Here is a 21,371-nt window from a genome sequence, read left to right as displayed (position 1 = left end):
AAGGAGGTTGCTGCCCGCCAAACTGTGAGGCGCCAAGATGCACGGTTTGAGGCGATATCAGCCCACTGGCGGTGGTCAATGTGGCAGGCACCAAGAGATTTCTTTAGGCAGTCCTTGTACCTTTTCTTTGGTGCACCTCTGTCACGGTGGCCAGTGGAGAGCTCGCCATATAACACGATCTTGGGAAGGCGATGGTCCTCCATTCTGGAAACGTGACCCACCCAGCACAGCTGGATCTTCAGCAGCGTGGACTCGATGCTGTCGACCTCTGCCATCTCGAGTACTTCAACGTTAGGGATGAAAGCGCTCCAATGAATGTTGAGGATGGAGCGGAGACAACGCTGGTGGAAGCATTCTAGGAGCCGTAGGTGATGCTGGTAGAGGACCCATGAATCGGAGCCGAACAGGAGTGTGGGTATGACAACGGCTCTGTATACGCTTATCTTTGTGAGGTTTTTCAGTTGGTTGTTTTTCTAGACTCTTTTGTGTAGTCTTCCAAAGGCGCTATTTGCCTTGGCGAGTCTGTTGTCTATCTCGTTGTCGATCCTTGCATCTGATGAAATGGTGCAGCCGAGATAGGTAAACTGGTTGACCGTTTTGAGTTTTGTGTGCCCGATGGAGATGTGGGGGTGCTGGTAGTCATGGTGGGGAGCTGGCTGATGGAGGACCTCAGTTTTCTTCAGGCTGACTTCCAGGCCAAACATTTTGGCAGTTTCCGCAAAACAGGACGTCAAGCGCTGAAGAGCTGGCTCTGAATGGGCAACTAAAGCGGCATCGTCTGCAAAGAGTAGTTCACGGACAAGTTTCTCTTGTGTCTTGGTGTGTGCTTGCAGGCGCCTCAGATTGAAGAGACTGCCATCCGTGTGGTACCGGATGTAAACAGCGTCATCATTGTTGAGGTCTTTGTTCAGCATTGTTGATGCATCATGCTGAAGAAGATTGAAAAGAGGGTTGGTGCGAGAACACAGCCTTGCTTCACGCCATTGTTAATGGAGAAGGGTTCAGAGAGCTCATTGCTGTATCTGACCCGACCTTGTTGGGTCTAATGAATATTTAATCATCAAGACATTGTAAGTCTAGGTGGCACCTGTTATTTTCAGTATATGAATACCTAACGAAGAGGACACACGAAAATTAAAATTCATTGTCAAATTCACCACTTAGTCACTAAATAGATGTTCAAAGATGTATGATTGCATTTTCATCTTTGGTATGTTTACTTTATTTTCCCGCACTGTCTGTAAGAAGTTTCTAAATTCTCCCCATGTTTGTGTGGCTTTTACCCAGGGGCTCCGGTTTCCTTCCACCATTTGAAACATTCCAGGATTGTAGGATAATTAGGTGTATATTGGACAGCATGGACCAAAATGGTCTGTTAGTGTGTTGTATGTATAAATTTTAAAAAATGTTATTCCATTAAACATGTGGAATCCAATTATACAACTAAACTTCTACGTATTGTTCATTTAAAACAAAGTTAAAAAATTGTTCATCATGATTGGAGTCATTTTGTATTTTGCATGTCAAATATTAGGAGAATATTCACATCATTTGTATTAAAATAATCTAAATCAGTGGTTCTCAACTTTTTTCTTTCCACTCACATACCACTTTAAATATTCCCTATGCCATAGGTGCTCTGTGATTAGTAAGGGATTGCTTAAGGTGATATGTGGGTGGAAAGAAAAAAGTTTCAAAACCTTTGTTTTAATTGAACCTAATTGACTCGTTATGTGCACGGTTTCATAACTCCAAAGGAAATGGGCCAATGACAATTTTTCTCAAGCAAAATATTTCAGTAACAATTGGGTCTAGAGCAGTGATTCTCAACCTTCCCTTCCTACTCACATACCCCATCTTAAGCAATCCTTTACTAATCATAAAGCAACAATGGCATAGGGATTACTTAAAGTGGTATGTGAGTGGAAATAAATCATTCACAACTTCTAACAATTGTGACTACTTGTAATTGAAACGAATTGCATTCTAATTTATTATTATGCTTTAAGGAGTACCATAAATAAAATAATCAAATAGTGCTAAATTAATAATATTCAAAAAACTTACCTAGAAACTATATTTTGCTTAATGTAAGGGTTTTGAAAAATATGTCTGCTATAAAATATGCATGGGATGTGCAATACTGCTAGTATATAAGATGGGCTGAAATGTTTGCTTCCTATGTACAAGAATGCCTCAATTGTCCATCAGATATCAGATATAATCTGTGAGCCCAATGATTAGAATTAGGGTGATAGGACTGTTCAGCATAAAATTAATTCTTTTCATTTAATGTTATTTCTGCTTTGTTTTATACTTTTATTTTTTTTTAAAAATAATTGGAAGTGCATTAAATTCTTAAAAGTTTATGTTTTATTTAAAAATATATTTTTATATTTTTTAAGTTTAGATACTTTGAAGATAGAAACATCTAAAATCTCTAGCGCAGCAATCAAACAAAGCGGACATGGGCTTTTATATCTGTCAGTCTTTCAGAGATGTTTTGAGGCAGATCTTCAACAATTTGTAGCCCTCCCATTGTTCAGTATTAATTGATCCTTTATTTGTGCTGTTTATGCCATTAGGTGAAGGTTTAATTTGAATATGGCAAAATTATGGAATCATAAAAGTGTTGTGTAGTATTCATAGATCTAGAAATGCCTAAGTCAATTATATTGCTGGCCTCCACAAATGCTGTGCCCATCAAAACTTTCTATGATGTGCAAACATTTCATTGACTGCAAGCAGCCTTATTGGAATTAGACAAGGTGTTGAATATATCCTCTGATTTCTCGCAAGATATACAAATATTTATAGCACAAAATGGCATTTTTAAGAACAATTTTCCTCATTGGCAAGAATGTGAACATACCTTGCATTATCTCTTGCAGTATATTGTAGCACATTGTGTAAATTACCACATGCTGATTTATTCAATGGACAATTCATCAATTTTTTGAAATTGTTTTCACAACATTAAAACACCATTTGTAGGGGAACATACCACTTGATCGTCAGCAGAGTCAAGATTCAAGATCTCTTTATTGTCATGTGGTAGTACAGATCATGTAATATGACATGAAGTTGGCTACTGATTGCCCTAAGGCAGACAAAGAATCATAATTAGTGTCGCCCCCTAACAGTAGGAAGGAAACAGTAGCAAATGAGAGTCCCTACAGGCAGTGGTGGATTAACTGAGCTTTAGTAAGGACTCCCTGACCTTTCCTGCCTTCCCCATGACCCCCACCCTTCGCTGAACAGAATAAAATGAAATTGCTCCATTTTTTAGCCTTTGAGTGTGATGCCCTCACATATTTTAAATTTATCTGCTGGGCATGTGCTGGGAATACACCAGTTGATGTTTGGTTGCAGGAGAGGATTTCAACTTCATTAAAATCAAACAAAACGTTACCTTACAGAAGTTGTCTGCTATCCATGAATAATTTGAAAAGTCTGTTAATTATAAAAGGATAAATAAAAGCAGTTATATAACAAAAAGTCTCGATACCAAATAACACAGAAGGGAGAGTCTTCTTTAAAAAAAGTAAACCTCCCGTGAGCGATGCTGCATGAGTCAAGCTCTGCTGCAAGAGGCAGACCTCAGACTCGCACGCACGAACAAGCACAGGTAGTATTGGGACCAGCAGAGCCCAAATTGATAGATGGGACCGAGACCCCGCTACTGATTGACAGGTTAACGTGGTACTTGTGCGAACCTTGATTGACGGATGGACCCATGACTAACGCAAGCTCATATTGACAAATGGTTACATCGGTTGTCCAATGATAGTGACGGGGTCCCTTACCTTTTGGGCCCTAGGCTTTAGCCTACTCATCCTAATGATTAATCCACCCCTGCCTGCAGAGTCACAGAACGTCTGTGGATTTGCCTTAAGTGCTACCACAGCCTCTGCTGCCACACAGATTCCTGTACAATTTATTGACAACCTAAGCTCCAGATCCAAACCTCCAACACCATTAGGAAGCCTTCAGAGGCTGAGGCTCTTCAGGAGTCCTTCTCACCCTCAGCACTCTCTTGAATCTCAGCTCTGATACTTGGTCCCCATGAGCCAGTTTCCAGCAGCCCACAGCCTGTGCAAGTCCCCTAATCTCAAATCACCCAAAGCCTATGTGGGACCCTCAGCAGCTGAGCCCCTCGCTGGATTGCTGCCATGGTCTCTGACCTGTAGAGTCCTTCAGATGCTGAGATCCTCAATGGTTGGCCGCTGTGGTCACCATCTTGTAGAGTCATCTCCCATGCTTTCTCTTCTCAATAGGGCATGTTCTCCCTCTTTCTGAGCCCTACACCGGTCCACTGCTCATGGACGCGACTGAGTGCAGGCCCTGCTATCTTGGGCATAGACCCCGCAGTTGCAGGATTTTACTTACCAACACTGATGGCTACTTTAAGAGGTTGTTTAAAGCCTGTATGGAGCATTCAGCATTAGGACCAGGTGGTTGAACCCTTTGGAGCAGCGCTGTCTCACTCTCCCAGGTCGGCACTTGTCATTACAGCAGGACCAATTTTTTTTTGCACAGAGAAAACAGCTCTATTTTATAATTCGATTGTATTCTGTTATCATTGATTTGTTTTTAAGACAGTCTTCTACCTGTCAATAAATTGTTCAGTTGTTCATGCTGCAGTCATAGGTTGAGGAAGAAAGGTGAAACTTGAGTGTATGTAAAAAAAGACTGCTGTACAAACAGATTTACAAATAAACATATACAAGAAATTTATGACTGCAGGCAGCACAATGTTCAGTGATCAGCTGCACCAACTAATAATTGGGCATTTTTCAAAGTGGCAAAATATAATCTAACATTATTTATTGATTACTTCATAAAAAAGTTAATGAATTTTAACATAAGACTCCATTTTTTTTCATGTGAGCAGTTGGAATAGATTTGGTTTGAAAAAAAATCATAGGATGAAAGAGGTGATTTGAGATCACAAATAAATGGAATTAATTTTCAATTGGACTGTGATGTTAATGGAATTAAAATAGCAACTCAGCAGGTCAAACAGTGTATTTTATAGAACAAAGATAAAGATACATAAGCAATGCTTCAGGATTGAAACATTGGTTATGTATCTTTATCTTAGCTCTATAAAGTACACTGTTTGACCTGCTGAATTTCTCCAGCATTGTGTTTTTATTTTTGTCGACTTTTGTGTTTTACTCATGTTAAATGAATTTCCATGTTATCTTTGTCAGATCTTTCCTTTTAAGCAATCAATTCAACCATACACTTGGCACTCGCTGGGACTTTAGAGGTGCTCAACTGCAATCGTTTAGTTAACTGAAGCAGGGTTACATATAACATGTAAATAATGCATTTAGCCCACTGCCTTCATAAACAATCAGCATTATTCACATTATTTTCATTCATTCTCCTCACATTTCCAATAATATCTGCCAGGGGAAAGTTAAAGAGGCCAGTTAAACTACCAAAGCACGTGTCCTTGCACTAAGGTTGGATGAGCTGTTTCACTGTACCAGCCACAGATTCCCCCATCAAAATTCAGTCACAATAATCGTCAAGGTTCTTAAAAGGAATAAATAAATGGAACTTGTTTGTTACTGTTCAATTGTTTCAAAAAGCATCAGAAAAAAAGATCTCGTGAAACATAAAAGTCTGCAGAAACTGTGATTGTAGTAAAAACACAGAAATACTGGAGGAACTCAGCAGGTCTCACAATATACATATGAGCTGTAAATGTTTCTGGCCTGAGCCCTTCTTCAAAGTTTGAGTGAAAAGCAGGCAGGTGCCTGCATTAAAAGGCTGGGGAGAAGGGAAAAATGATCTCACCCCATTCACTACAGCAAACCCCACCTATCATTAGAAATGCAGGATATGGAAATACACTTGAAAATCTGAATTCTATTCACACCTAATATATACTCAAAGACAAGGATGCTTCAAAAATACATTTTGATTTATTCCACCAATGTTCATAGTTTCAATCATTTAGAATGATTTGCTTTATATAAAAACATTGTGGGAATAACTTAACTATTTTAAAAGGACTCTTACCATTCCAGTTAAGTCAATTTAATAGCCAAGTGAAAGATTTCTTCAGGGCTTGGTGTAATTTGAAAAGAGAAGGTCTGTTTTGTTTCTCTCAACATTATATTCTAGCACATTGACTCTTCTCCCAGAGGGAGAGGTTCCACACTGTACAGGATCACACATAAAACTAGCACCAATATTATCGATTTCATCACAGTTGTTGAAGATGTAAGAAATATATTTTCTGCAACATCAATGGGATGTTGGAATGATAGCAAGAGAAACACTGCACAAATTTAAAACTGATTCATGCCTTCTTAAAGACTGCAGCCCTGACACTTTTGCAGAGTTTGTTTTGACATAAATGGGCTTTCCTTCAACGAACACTGGGAGAGATACCGGCCATGTGTATTCATGATGCATACATCCGAAATTATGATTTTTGAGCCTGTTGTGAAATGTTTCAAAGTACTTCATTACTTGGTAACCTGTTAAAATAAAATCAGGGTGTATTCTCCCAATTAAATTAACTTCAGAAAATTTCTCCCCATGCTCCCTGCTACTCTGCATCCGCACCATCAATGTAGTCTGCACAATCGAGTTGGTAATTATTTTTTTCTCTGAACTGTAGAATGAGACAAACATTGTGAAGAGGAATCTTCAAAGTAGTTCAGAAGTAAAAGTGTGTCTTGGGGGGATTGCTACATTGATTTCCAAAATTCACTTCTTAGTTGTCTCTAATCCATTTCCATCTCTCCATATTACTCCATCCCCCTAAAGATAGTTATAAACCTGAATGGGGTCATAAGTTGAATAAGTTCAAGTTTATTATCATCTGTCTGTACATATTGGACCTGACAAAAGTGTTTTTCCAGACTACAGTGCACACACATACACACATGATACATTTCACATAATAATCACACATATATAAATATATATTTAAATATGATATGAAATAAATATGTATAAATATTCTGGGATCATTTAATCAATTTCATTACGAAGAGACCCAAGGTTACGGGATACTGTTCATCAATCACACAGCCTGTGGGAAGAAACTATTTCCCAGCCTTGCAGCCCTGATTTTGATTTATTTATTTATTTTTTATTCTCTACCCCTACCTGATGGAAGTGTATGAAATTAAATTGCGAATCCCATCTAGTTCAGCAAACACAGTGGCTTCGATACAGTCAAGTTATTTATTTGATTTTGAGGACACTGGTATGAAAACCAGTTTATTAGGTACAAAACCCATAGAAAATGAGGTAAAGCACCATAGGACCCAGAATCACCAATCTGATGTACCATTTCATGAGGTTAAAATAAAAGGACTGGTTGCATAAATCCTGATTTAGAACTTTGACAGGCAATGCAATTAAGATTTTAGAAATAATTTAAAAAATTTTAATTGAGATTACATAAGGAAATGCAGAAAAGATGTGAAGTGGACACAAGGGGGATACCAAAGAATGTACAGAGGTTTATTGAGAGGCAAGATCTGGCTAAAGTAGTAAAATGTTAAACAGTCTATCTTGGCAGGAAAAGTAAAGAAGTATATTGTCAAAATCATGAGAGATTGCAGAGTTTTGCAATGCAGAGGAAACCGGTGTCCAAGAGAATGATTTGCAAAAGTCGAGGATGAAGAGATTGAGAAGGCTAACAGAATGCTATTGTTTATTCCTCAAATAATTGAACATAAAGATATGAATTTATACTTTGGTTATATGGGACATTAGTGAGGCCATATTTGGAGTGTTGTCTGCAGAGGAGGTCTCTCAATTCAAGGAAAGTTGTTAATTTAATTGAAGGCAGATCAGAGAAAGTTGACTGAAGCAATAATAGGAATGAGCAGATTTTATTATGAGGAAAAGTCAGATTGGACAAAAATTGGGCTTGTCTCCCCTGGAAGAGTGAAAGAAAACTTGATCAAAATATATGAGGTTCTGAGATACCTTAACAAAAAGCACTGATGAAGTTATTTGTTCTCTTTCTGTCAGGTTCATGAGACTTTGGACCTATTTGGTTGACAAGGCAATGGAAATGGTCTTAGATTCTTTTCAAAACAGAGATACAATAAATGATAAAATGGAAGGTGAAAAGCTATCACAGGTAGATGAGAATGTGGATGTTGTGTTACTATTGGGCAGCCAAGTGACCTAATAACTCTTCCTAATTCATATGTTCAGGTGGTGGAATCTACAATAAGGGAGCTCAGTTGTTTAGGATCGTTATCAGGAAGAAATGCTATTGTCTGAAAGGCCATGGATTCCAGTTCTGTGGGAGATGGTAAGACTGGGATTGACAATTTGTTCTTAGAGGGTCAGGATATTGACAATATCAATCAGACTCAAAGAAATTTACTTTTAGGTGTATAATGATCAAGGTTAATTGGAAAGCAGAGCAGGAATGAATGGATGATCGCTAATACCTGTCCCTGTCTTCCTCTTGTGATGACAGTATCTAAATAGTTAAAGGTGCACTTTGATGACTTACTAAAATTTCACATAATGCCTATCACTTCTATACCAAATGAATAAAGCTTATAATCCGCTTTTTCAGCAACTGCTGCTTTATCACATCATTATATTATAACTACAATTTCTTTAGATCAGAGAAATACAGCAGGCAACATATAAAAACAAACCCTCCAGCAAGGAACAAAATTCAAATACTTATAGGACAGAAAAAGACATAGGCCCAGCTCCCTCACACAGAACAAAGTCCCCTCTGCCTTTAGTTCCACTTGTCCGCATTAAGCATACACTTTCCCAATTCCATCCTATCTATTTAATTATCCAAGTGTTTCTTGAAGGAAGCTAACATACCACCACCACTTTGTCTGGCAGTCTATTCCATCTGACCATTATCCTCTGTGAAAACTGTTCCCTCATATCCCTTTGAAATCCAAACACCCTCACCATATACAACCATAAACCATAGGACATGATAGCACAGATACAGGCCCTTAGGCCCTTCTAGTTTGTGCCAAATTATTATTCTGCCTAGCGCCACTGACTTCAACCTAGTCCATAGCCCTCTATACCCCTCCTATTCATGTTACTACCCAAATTCTTTTTAAATGTTAAAATTGACCCCACATTTACAACTTCAGCTGGCATCTTGTTCCTCATGCTCTGTTTGAAGAAGTTTCCCCTGATGTTTCCACTGAGCCTTTCCCCTTTATCGTTACCCCATGTCCTCTAGGTTTTTTTAAATCTCACCTATCCTCAATGGCAAACCCAACTTACATTTGCACTATCTAGATCCACTTCACACTTATCTGCATTAAGTTCCATCTGCAGTTTCTCAGCCCATTTTTCCAGCTGGTCCAGATCTCTCTGCAACTTTGAAAACTTACTGTGCTGTCCATAATACCTCCAATCTTTGCAAACTTTATCTGTAAACTTGCCGATCCAATTTACCATATAATTATCCAGATTATTGATAAAGTTGTGCCCTCTCATCTTAGATTCTCCTACTCAAGGGAACTGATGATTGGTCTTCAAATTTTGGCTATGTAAGAAGTGCCCTCATTGACAGAGGGGTCTGGGGACTAGGGGACTAGGGGATGAAAGTGATAGGGAAATACACAAAAGTGACAGAATAGAATAGGTTGCATCAAAGAGTTATGGTCTGGAATGAATTAGCAGAAGAACTTGTGGTGCAGATACATTTGTAATATTTAAAAGGAACTCATTTAATTATCTGAAAGGAAAGAATTAGCAAAGCTTTATGAAGAGGATAAGGAATAGGATGAAATGCATCAAGATCAAGGTTGGGGGGAGAAAATGATAAAAAATCATGTATTGATTTTGATATATAGAATTTCTGGCTCTGTATGCAATTTTCTTACATGTGCCAGTAAAATAAAATTTGAAAAAAAGTAAAGTTGATCAAGGTTGAAGATTCCTTTTATTGTTATGTAATAATATAAAACATGTAATATTCACGATATACATTATTTTTTTCCTGCCATAAATGCAAACAAAGAGTCACGATTAGCATTGCCCAGCACCCCCAATTATAATAGAAAGCGAAGTAAAGGAGAGGCCCCTCAAAAGCACTGACCATCCGTGGATTTACTCTTGCAACCTCTGCAGATTCTAGCTCAATTTATTGGCAACTTGAGCTTCAGATCCAAACTTCCAATATTACCAAATGAGATGTGATATGATAGAATATGATATACTGTATCTGCAACATTGACAACTACATTGGTGTTGCCTCATGCATCCATAATGAGTTTGTACAAACGTAACCAACTCCTTCGCCTATACTCCTTCATATCCAGTGATCTTTCAGGATAATATTCGTTTTTCTCAATTCCTATGTCTTCATCACATATGCTCCTCAAATGAGGTACTCAATTTCAGATCATCCACGATGTCCACGTCTTTCAAAAAAATGTGGATTCCCCTCTACCACACTCTACTCAGCCCTGATCTGCATCTCCTCCATTACCTGCACATCTGTCCTGGCCCCTCTACCACAAGTACAACAACAACAACAGGATTCTCCTTGTCTTTTTAACCATCTCACCAGCCTCTGCATTCACCATATTATCCTCTGCAATTTCACCATATTATCCTCTGCAATTTCTGTCACCTACAACATGATACAACAACAGACACCCTCCTCTCTCATTTGCTCTCCACCTCCCATAGGGATCAATCGCTCCATGACTTTCCACTAATCTCTCCCTTGATACCTTCCTCTGTGACTGCAGGACGAGCCTTTCTTGCATTAGCACCTCCATCCTCACCACCATATGGGCACCAAACAGACTTTTTCAAGTGAAGCAACAGTTCACTTGTGAATCTGCAGGAGTTATCCTCTGCATTCAGTGCTCCCATTGTGGCCTTCTCTACATCAGAGAGACTGTGTGCAGACTGGGAGATTGCATCACTGAGCATCTTTGCTCTGTCTCCATCAATGATAGTGATCTTCAAGTGGACAACCATTTGAATTTTATGTCCCACTCCCCCGCCGACATATATGTCCATGGCTGCATGCACTGCCATACTAGGGCCACATGTAAATTGGAGGAGCAACACCTAATATTCCATCTGTGTGCTCTCCAATTGGATGGCATTAGCATTGACTTCTCTGATTTCCGCTAGACCGCTCCCTATTCTCCCTCCCTTTCCTATCCCTCTGCCTCCTTTCCTCCAGCTCTTCATCCCCTTCCCTTTCCATTCACAGAGCTATCCTCTTCTCCCCATTTTTTCTTGTGCTGCCCATCCCTTATCCACATGACCTCATGCCTGTGAGCCTGTGCTCCTCCCCCTGCCCCTCCTAGACATAATTTTATTCAGGCACCTACCTAAGTTTTACTCATACCTTAATGAAGAGCTCAAGCCAGTTGGTTATGTATCTTTGCTATATAAAGCACATTGTTTACCTGCTGAGTTTCTCAAGCATTGTGTTTTTACTTCATTGACTTTTGTGTTTCACTCCTTCCAATATGATCAGAAAGCTTTCAGCATCTAAGGCCTTTCAAGAGCCCTTGCCCTGAGCACCCTCTTGAATCCCAGTTTCGATACGTGGTTCTCAAGCCACTGCCTGATGTGAGATCTTCAAGTACAAGTAGCCAGCAGCTCACAGCCTGTGTGATTTCTTCGACTGCAAGTGGCCAACAGACTGTTGACTGTGTGGGCCTTTCAGGTGCTGAGCTCCTCTCTGGTCACTGCTAAGGTTACCTTCCTGTAGGATCATGTCCCATGCTTCTCCCTCTCAATGGAGTACGTTCCTCCATTTCTGGTACCCTGTGCAGGTCTGCGGCTCCCCAGAGTCTGCAACCCCTCGAGGTCCACTGACAAGCATAGACCTCTGTGTTTGCAGGAGGACTATTTGTTTTTGATTGACAATCTAAACATTCTTTCCCTCTCGTACTAAAACACAGTGGGTATCATCAACACCATACACAACACCACCTCTCAAACCCACAATGTCTTTCACAAAGAAGAACAAAGGTGAGAAGTGCAGAGGAACATCAAAACATCATACAAATTCTTCCAAGTGCACACCAACCTGATTAGGAAATATTTTGTTTGTCCTTTATTGTTATTGAGTCTAAATCCTGAACTCCCTACTCAACAGAGACGTAGAAGCACCCTGATCAAAAGGACTGCACCAGTTCAAGACAAGAATTCACCACCACTTTCTCAAGGGCAATAAATGGTGATCTTACCCAGATACCAGAAAATGTATAAATAAGAAATAAAGAGTGGATCACTCATGAATCTTCACCATGGACCAATCAAGAAGGTGATGGAACAATCCCCATTTCCTGAGATGAGTGAAAGGTCATGAAGTTCAACAGCACAGATAAAAGACTTTCAATCCTCTATCTCCATGCTGATAATCAAACACCCATTTATACCAATCCCATATATCATCAACTTGATCTGCAACTTTCCATGCCTTGGTGGTTTAAATGCTTGAGTGGACACTCATTTAAATATTGTGAGGCTTTCTGCCTACTCCATGCTGAGCTGTAATTCAACGTAACTATTTTGAAATTGTAACCTAAAACAGTTCATCCAAACAATGGCATCTGTAAATTACACATAATCCTAACTTGAAAATATATGTTCTTCCAGTGGTCTTAGATCTAATAGCCCAGCATTTATTTCCCAGCCCTAATTTGCTATGACAAAGCAGACTTCTTGAAACAATGCAGTTTGAGAAGGTAAAGATACCCCCTTAAATGACTTTGAATAGGGAATTTCAGATTAAGACTGGGTTAACATCCTCAGATTTCCTATCTAACCGCAGAGAATCTTGAGCACAAGATCTGCAGCAGTCAAAGAGTGTAGTAACCCACTACCTTCACAGGTGCAGGCAGAGAAGACCATTAAATATTCGTCTTGTTAATGTCATGTAACACATAAAATAATTATATGAACAATTTCACTTGGGCTCACCTCTTTTGATGATCATTTCCATATTAGGTAACCTGCTGGTAAAACCATATCAAATCTAAAGTTCAAATTATAGCTATCAATATCAAGACAAAAAAGGATGATAAATACCTTTGTGTCTTCCCTAATTTCCATCTTTCACTGCAGCATTGTTAGTTTTATTGTTCCTTGCTACAAATATGGCTGGTGAAGCCGCTGCAGATGTCTCTGAAGGATAACTCCAAACAGCTCTGGACTTGGACAGCTTGGATTCAGACTGAATATCTCTCATGAGTGGCAGCATCAATGAAGTTCCAGAAAAAGAACAGTAAATACAAAGTGCCAGGATCATAAATCCTGTCAACTTTAGGCAGCAAAACCTACTCATTCTCCACTCCACCAGACACTTCAGTTTATCTGCTAAAGCATGGATTGCTGGAGAGCAGCTAAAGTTTCAAAGACTAAAGACAGCTGAGGTATGGGTATAATTGGCAGCAAAATGAGGTGCAGACTTCTATTATAGAGCTGAGACTTTGCCCATGGTCTCTGGAAGGTAAGATACAGAAAGGTAAGATACAGGAAGGTAAGCAAGTCATTATATCCTGGATAATTTCTGGGTCTGGAGATGTTAAAATGGAGCTGGCAACCACTTCCATGCTGGAAAGAACGAGCTCCAGACGTTTGTGCAAGCCACATGAAAGATTTGAGCTGGAAACCTTCATGAAATGCAGCATCACACGCAAGCATGCAGGCAGGCCAAGCTTTGTGAGTTTACATCATTTGCAGCCTGTAAATCGGAGGAGATTGTGGAATAAGAAGATGGAAGTGAGAAGAGGGATTAGGTATGATCACTGTATTTATCGGACTCTGTGTCCTTGCTGGCCATGAATTTTGTGGATATTTTGGAGGTGAGTTAACTTTACAGGTGAAAGCTTCATTGACAGAGATCTGATGAAGGATCTTTGATATGAAATGCTAATTTGGCTACTGTATCGACAGATACCGGCTGATCTACTGAGAGTTACCAGCATTTTCTGCTTTAAAACATCTTCAAACTGAAAGAAAGGCAGTACATTGGAGCTTGCAAATTTTTACACAAATTTAATTTAATTTACAGATTCATATGACTATTCACAGCTTATTTCAGTTCAAGGCATTTGTTTTCTGATATTTACTTTTGACACTGTCCTTTTTCTTCAGGAATTCTGTTTTTCAATTTTAGCTCAAGTAGCACTTTCAATGAGTACAAAATTGCTATGAACATGTCTAAAATTAATTCTTCTTTTCCACAAAATTTCAATGAGCATCTTTCCATAACAAATTTTTTTTTCATTTAAAAATTGGTTGAAAAACAAACTTTGGGCTTATCTGTTGAATTTGACATATTCAACTTGAAGTTTTATGGAGACGTCATTGACATGAAATGTTAACTCTGTTTCCTTCCACAGATGCTGCCTGACCTGCTGAAGGTTTCCACTATTTTCTATTTTAATTGACTTCAGGGGTAGTTAGGTCAAACAAGGTTTGTGCATTTTTTATATATAGAAATAGCATTTTGTCACTAGAATTTATAGCATCTGTTACAATTATTACTTACTAGGAAACTAGGAGTTTTAAGAAGCCCTGCCACACAAAGGAGTCTTCAGCTTTATGCAGCTTAGAGCTTTGAATTGCAAATAGTTTACAATTTAACGAATGTCCCTTAGCTCCTCTAATGGCTGAAACACAGATCAAGAATGAACCAGACTAATGACTAACTGAGAAGGTGTGGTTGTTACACACTGAATAAACTCCTTCTTAAAAGTATAGTTTCTGCAGGTTTCTTTCTTGTTTCTATGACAGATTTTTTTTTTGCTCACAGAGAACAGCAGGGAAACATCAACCAGTTAAGAGAAGCTGTCTCTTCTGCATGGAAGGAATTACTCAGAAAGATTCTGACAGAACGTTTTGTTTTTCATAGTTTCTTGCATTCCATCATGTATCGTCTGACAAGGTTACCGTCCTTTCAAAAATAAAACAAATTGATTGCTGGGACTGTGTGTTGTCATGTCTTGCAATTTCCTTTTACTGAAAAAAGATGATAAAGAAAATCACAGAACTCAAGCTATATATTCATGCTGTGAGTTATTACAGAAAAAAGCAAGCCCACATATTTCTGCTGCACATTCTTCTTCTAGCTTTCTTTGGTGCAAGCATTATACAACTACCAACATCCGTTGGAAAGTGCAGACCGGTTTGTTTCAAGATGTGATAATCAACAAGACTGTTAGAGCCACTGTTTTATTCAACAGTCAAAAACATGTGCCACAAAATCACTTGTAACAAATTCAGAGTTATGTATTATACATGTACAAAGTGTACAATGTAAAAACTTTTGAGGGAAAATAAGTCCACGGTGCATTTTGAATTATTACTCTTTCAAAGGAACTTGCTAAATGTAAAATCACCTTCCCAGTTCTTTAAAAAAAATGATGTCAGTGACTGGCTAAATTGTTTGGTTCTCACAAGGAGCTTCTCCTTCCTCCAAACATGAAATAATTGCTTGATTTTTATTCAATGTAATGATGGTGACTCTTAGAAACCAGGCAGAAAGTTTTTTTTTCAAAACCTTCCTCTGCCCCTTCAGGTTTAAAGTTATGCATAAAAGGATTAATAATATTTAAATTTGTGTAAACCACACCAAAATGATATGAGATTATTGCAACATTTGTCATTTGTGGCACTGTATCATATGTGTAATCTCATGTTTTGATTAATTGCTTGCAAAAACTGCCTGCTGGAAAGGAGTAAAAGACTTTACAGATTTTGAGCATGAACCTAAAGTCTATTTCAGTGTTGGATGCCAGAAGGTAATGTTTAATTCCTCACGCAAATACTCTGAAGACGAGACCCTCTTAAACACTTGATTAATAATCATCAGGAGTAGTAAGATTGCTGTAAGTGTAACTCTTTTAATAACTAGAATAACTTGCCTGTATCGTTTAAAAATGTACATCAATTACATTTTCACTTTGTTATACAGTGTTAATGACCATAAGGCAGTTTTACTAATTCTGAATTATATTTTTCATTGCTACACTCCACAGATGACAGGGGAAGGCTTGATATGCATTTTAAGTTGAATAAAATTTGTACTTGAAGTCCAACAAAATACATTTGCTTTATACAATGATTTTGATTTTAATGTTTTTTTACATTTTCTCAGCGTTATTTAATTTTTCCCAGCCAAGATTATTTGGAATGTTCAAGCATTTAAAATATCTCTGAGAAATCAATATTAAAAAATTACAGCAGATGTGAAGGAGTTAATCCCAGTTAAACAGAATAATAATCAAGGGCCAAGTATCATGAATGTTAAGTAATTATGTCCAGATGAATCCCAGATATTTAATTCTTTTCTTTAAAAGAAAATCAAAGAATTCCCATATACAGAGCTCTTCTGTGAAACTGAACAGGGTGCCACTAAGTAAGGGGATTCAATTTTGATCACTTGGAGCTAAATATAGAAAATATTCACTGTAGGCAGAAAGAAGAAATGTTGTGTGATGATGATCCTTGAAACAGACTGGTCAGGCTGACACCAATAATGAGACATGTTCTAAGGGGAACATGCCTGTTTGTCCTGCATTGCTCTGTTCCTTTTTAGTTGGTGTGGCAAATTGAAAATAAGTCTTGTCTGTCAGAATATTAGGGAGACATTTTTTTTTTAAATGTAGTTTTCTTAACATTTATACTGCCTTATAATACTCTTCCAGCAATGAAACCGTGAAAGTTTTTGCGAATAAGTCCAAGACCATCATTGATCAATCTTATCTTCAGATCTTTAATGTGAAAAGCTTTTCCTCCATTATTACCATTTTAATTTATTCATTCATTCACTTTCTGAGGCATGGCGAGAATTTGTTGCCCATCCTCACTTTCTTTTGGGAAATTGGGGGTGGGGGGGGTGGCGGGTGTCAGCTGCCACCTTGGAGATCTGCAGTGAGTTCCACAACACATTTAGGCTGGGGATTCCAGGATTTGCTTCTCCAATAATGGAAGGACTAAAATCAAATTTCACTACAGGAAATCCTATAATTTGGTGAGGCACTTGCATTTGGAAGCGTTTCACACATATACTACACCTGAAAGATCACGGGTTTGGGAGCTATTGTCATTGATGAGCTGCAACTTACTGTTAGTATGTAGTTGTGAGGAGGATGGAGGTTCAGATTGATTTACTTTATTTTTAATAATCAAACTCAGAATTTTATGTTGATCCACAGAAGAAAATAGTACTGCAGATGACCAAAAATATTGGCCAAACATTTGGCTGTCTCAAAGGTTGAAAGAGAAGTAGATTGAAGGAAGATAATGGAAAATAATTTTGGAGTTTGCCTTGGTGACTATAGGAATATAAAACATAAAACATTACAGCATAGTGTAGGCTCTTCAGCCCTCAATGTTGGGCCGATCTACAAATTTTTACCAAAAATATCTGAACCCTTCCTACCTCCTAACCCTCTATTTTTCTTTCATCTTTGTGCCAGTCTAAGAATCTCCTAAATGCCCCTAACATTTCAACCTCCACCATCACCCCTGGGAAGGCATTCCAACCTGCCCCTGATATCTCCCCAAAACTTTCCTCCCTTCACTTTGTACAGATGTGTACCAAAAGCCGAGGAATGGCTACCAAAAGTGAAAGCAGTTAAATATGAGGATCAACTGGAGGAACACAACAATGGAGGTGAGTTAGGGACAAGGAGTCCATTGAAAACAAGGACTGAACCAAGAACTAATGCCATAAATTAGTTTCAGTTAAGTTTTGAACAATCTCAGGTTGATCAATTTCCTTTGAGAGCTTGGTGGCCAAGGCAAATAATGAGGGAGGCAATTCAGAGATCAATTAAATAAGTCAATAATATTTCAGCAGAAAATGAACAGAGGCAGAACAGACTTGGGTACTTTTACTGAAATGGAAATCAACACCTCAATTCAAAAGTAGGCTTCTTTGGGCTGGATTTGGATGAGTTTACATTTTAAATATAAATTTCAAAATTTTTAAATTTAGACATACAGCATGGTAACAGCCCACGAGTCGGTGCTACCCAATTTACAACCAATTAACCTACAGCCCCGGTATGTTTTGAAGAGTGGGAAGAAACCAGATTCCAGAAGTAAACCCACACAGACACAGGGGGAATGTACAAACTCCTTACAGACTGTGCGGGATTCGAACCCAACTCCCAATCAGTGGAGTTGTAAAGGGCTTTGCGCTAACCACTACGTCAACCATATTGCCCCGTTTCTTAAATGTTATCAGAGACTCATTGTGAATATTCCATCACACTTTTGACATGTGATCTGCATAGAATGGAAAACTATGGAAAATCAGGTAGTTAATTCCTCATTGCAGAATGCCAAACCTAACAGTTAATCTTTAGAATTTGTCACCGTCCAGAAAATGGAGTCTTATTTTCACAAATCTATGAAAACTTAAAGGCAATAAAACTCCCAAGCATATAGTAAATTCAAAGTGTACCAGAAAGCTTAAAAAAACTTGCAAATTAATTAAGAAGCTTGGATATCAAAGTGAAGCAACTGAGTAGAACATGACTAAATAAATGTTTGTGTTATTGATATCACAAATTGGATTACCAGTTATTTAGAGTTAGAGTTATCTAAGACCCACTTTTATTCCCCAAAAATTGGCTCAAAAATATCTCCCGGGTCTTATATGTAAAGTTAAAATTAGAGTGAACCCCTGATCTTCCGCTGACCACTCAGCATTGCCGCAATGGCTGCTGAGCAGGTTGTTGGGTACTCGCTGTCCTGCTTCATTAAGCCCAGAGAGGCGACACGGCTGATTAGGAAGCAGGTCCGCAGCTTCGCTGGATACCTTCCCTCGGGTGGCCCATGCTTTCTACTGCTCACTTCCTCTGGTGAGAAGGCCAACCATTGTGTCCCCTGCCAGTAGCGAAAGTGGTGCAGGAGAAGCCTATTCGCCAACATCGCCAACACCTGTGGGTTTCCAGTGGGGACCCCAGGCCCTGGGACTCAACAGCCTGCCAAGGAGAAGCCGCACTGCAAAGTGAGTGAGAACTGAATTAAAAACATGCTGCCTGCTCATAACTACCCTAAAAAATTCTTAATATTCCTGGCTGAAATGGAGGGGGATATGTTATATGCCCACGGGCCTTGAATGCTGTCAAATATGGTAAATAAACACCTTAGCTCAATAAATGTTGGAGCTGGATATGACCAGGGGGTTATTGAGTTTCTCCAGCTTTGTGTTTTTACATTATCCAGTATTTTACTTGCAACAGCTTGGTCCAGGAACTGCTCTGCCTTAAGACTGCATTAAGGGACACGTCTCATCCCAGTCGCACTCTATCTACCCACAGCCCGCCCCCCTCCTGCAACACAAAAGAGACATGAGGTTGAAAGGCTCATCTCCACATTCAAGGGTAGTTTTTTTTGCTGTTGTTATTAGATTACTTAAAGGGTTTCTCATTAGTAACAAATGATGCCTTACACTATTCTTTTTAAAATTTTTTAATTTTTCACACTATGAACCATATTAACCAAAATACACACAAACATTTCCCTCTAGAATATACACAGTGTCATTTTTTCCCCTTTTCCTCCCTCCCTTCCCTCCCTCCTTCCCACCCCTTCCTACCCACTAAACGTTCAACATATACAATAAACCCATTAAACAATGTCATCACACAATGAAAATAAACAAGAAAATTGTGTCATCTACTTTTACATACTGGGTCAGTTCATTTCGTCTTCTTCTCATTCTATCATTTTAGGGGGTGGAGGTCCACGGTAGGCCCTCTCTGTTGTGTTCCATGTACGGTTCCCAAATTTATTCGAATACTGTGACTTTATATTTTAAATTATATGTTATTTTTTCCAATGGAATACATTTATTCATTTCTGTGTGTCGATGCTGTACTCTCAGGCTCTCTTCTGATTTCCAGGTTGACATTATACATTTTTTTTGCTACAGCTAAGGCTATCATAATAAATCTTTTTTGTGCTTCATCCAAATTGAGGCCTAGTTCTTTACTTTTTATATTATTTAGAAGAAAGATCTCTGGATTTTTTGGTATGTTGCTTTTTGTGATTTTATTTAGTACCTGATTTAGATCTTCCCAAAACTTTTCCACATTCTCACATGCCCAAATTGCATGTACTGTTGTTCTCATTTCCTTCTTACAGCGAAAACATCTATCTGATACTGTTGGGTCCCATTTATTTAACTTTTGGAGCGTGATATATAGCCTGTGTAACCAATTACATTGTATCATGTGTAACCTCATGTTTATTGTATTTCTCATAGCTTTTCCCATTTTTCATTTTTTATCTTTATGTTTAGATCTTATTCCCTTAACAGAGAAATTCTTCAATGAGCTAAAGAAAATAATAAGGAAATTCTTATGGAAAGGGGGGGGGGGGGGGGAACCGAGGATAGCACTAGATAAATTAACAGAATGTTACAAACAAGGGGGCTTACAGCTACCAAACTTTAAGAATTATTATAGAGCAGCACAATTAAGATATCTATCACATTTTTATCAAACAAGGGAAAAACCAGATTGGACCAGGTTAGAGCTAAATAAAATAGGGGAGAATGTACCAGAACATATACTTTACAAGTGGGATGAAAAACTGGTGCAACATAGAAGTTCACCAGTACTGCACCATCTGCTCAACATTTGGAAGAAGATTCATTTAGAAAGGAAAAAAAATTATCAACTACCAAAATTAATATTGACGCAAAATCAACTAATCCCTTTCACAATAGATAACCTTTCCTTTAGAGAATGGGAGAGAAAAGGGATCAAAAGAATAGAAAATAGTTTTTTGGGAAATAATTTATTATCTTTTGAACAAATGAAGTACAAATATGGAATAACTCACGGTACAATGTTTGCATACCACCAACTGAAAACCTACTTGGAGGACAAACTGGGAAGCAGACTGAGGTTACCAGAAGGAAAGAGCTTTGAATATGTGATTACAGACAGAATGATAATTAAAAGATTTATAACAAACAAGTACATCAAGCTGCAAGAGAAAGAGAACGGTGAAATAAGATGTAACCTCAAACAAAAATGCCTTACACTATTCAACTGCTCTTTTCTCTTTAACACTATTTCTTATTTTATGTGACACTATAACTGCATTTTAGTTTCTATCCTTGCACTACCTGTTGCACTTATGTTGAGAGTAACTTGCCTGGATTAACACACAGAGCAAATTTTTTCAATGTATCTCAGCAGACGTGTCAATAAACAAGTCAAGTGATTTCAAAACTTTTACAGCACAGGCATAAGTTAATTAACTTGTTCATTATATATCAACAAGTATGAACTTGCAACCACAGCTAATCCTATTAATTGGGCAAAATTCTGCAAAGAAATTGATATATATTTATATACAATGAAAAATAGATCACCTCA

At 38.3% G+C, this 21,371-nt stretch overlaps 1 long non-coding RNA gene across 2 annotated transcripts in view; it reads right to left on the bottom strand.

Moving 5' to 3' along the window:
* Positions 1 to 21,371, bottom strand: part of LOC138761970 (uncharacterized) — a 117,593-nt gene that overhangs the window by 45,734 nt on the left and 50,488 nt on the right. The gene's annotated exons all lie outside the window — the stretch shown is intronic.

Source organism: Narcine bancroftii, chromosome 4 (genome assembly GCF_036971445.1).
Source record: "Narcine bancroftii isolate sNarBan1 chromosome 4, sNarBan1.hap1, whole genome shotgun sequence".
Classification (NCBI taxonomy): Eukaryota; Metazoa; Chordata; class Chondrichthyes; order Torpediniformes; family Narcinidae; genus Narcine; species Narcine bancroftii.
The sequence above is the reverse complement of the archived record's forward strand: the minus strand, read 5'-3'. Positions and strand labels throughout refer to the sequence as shown.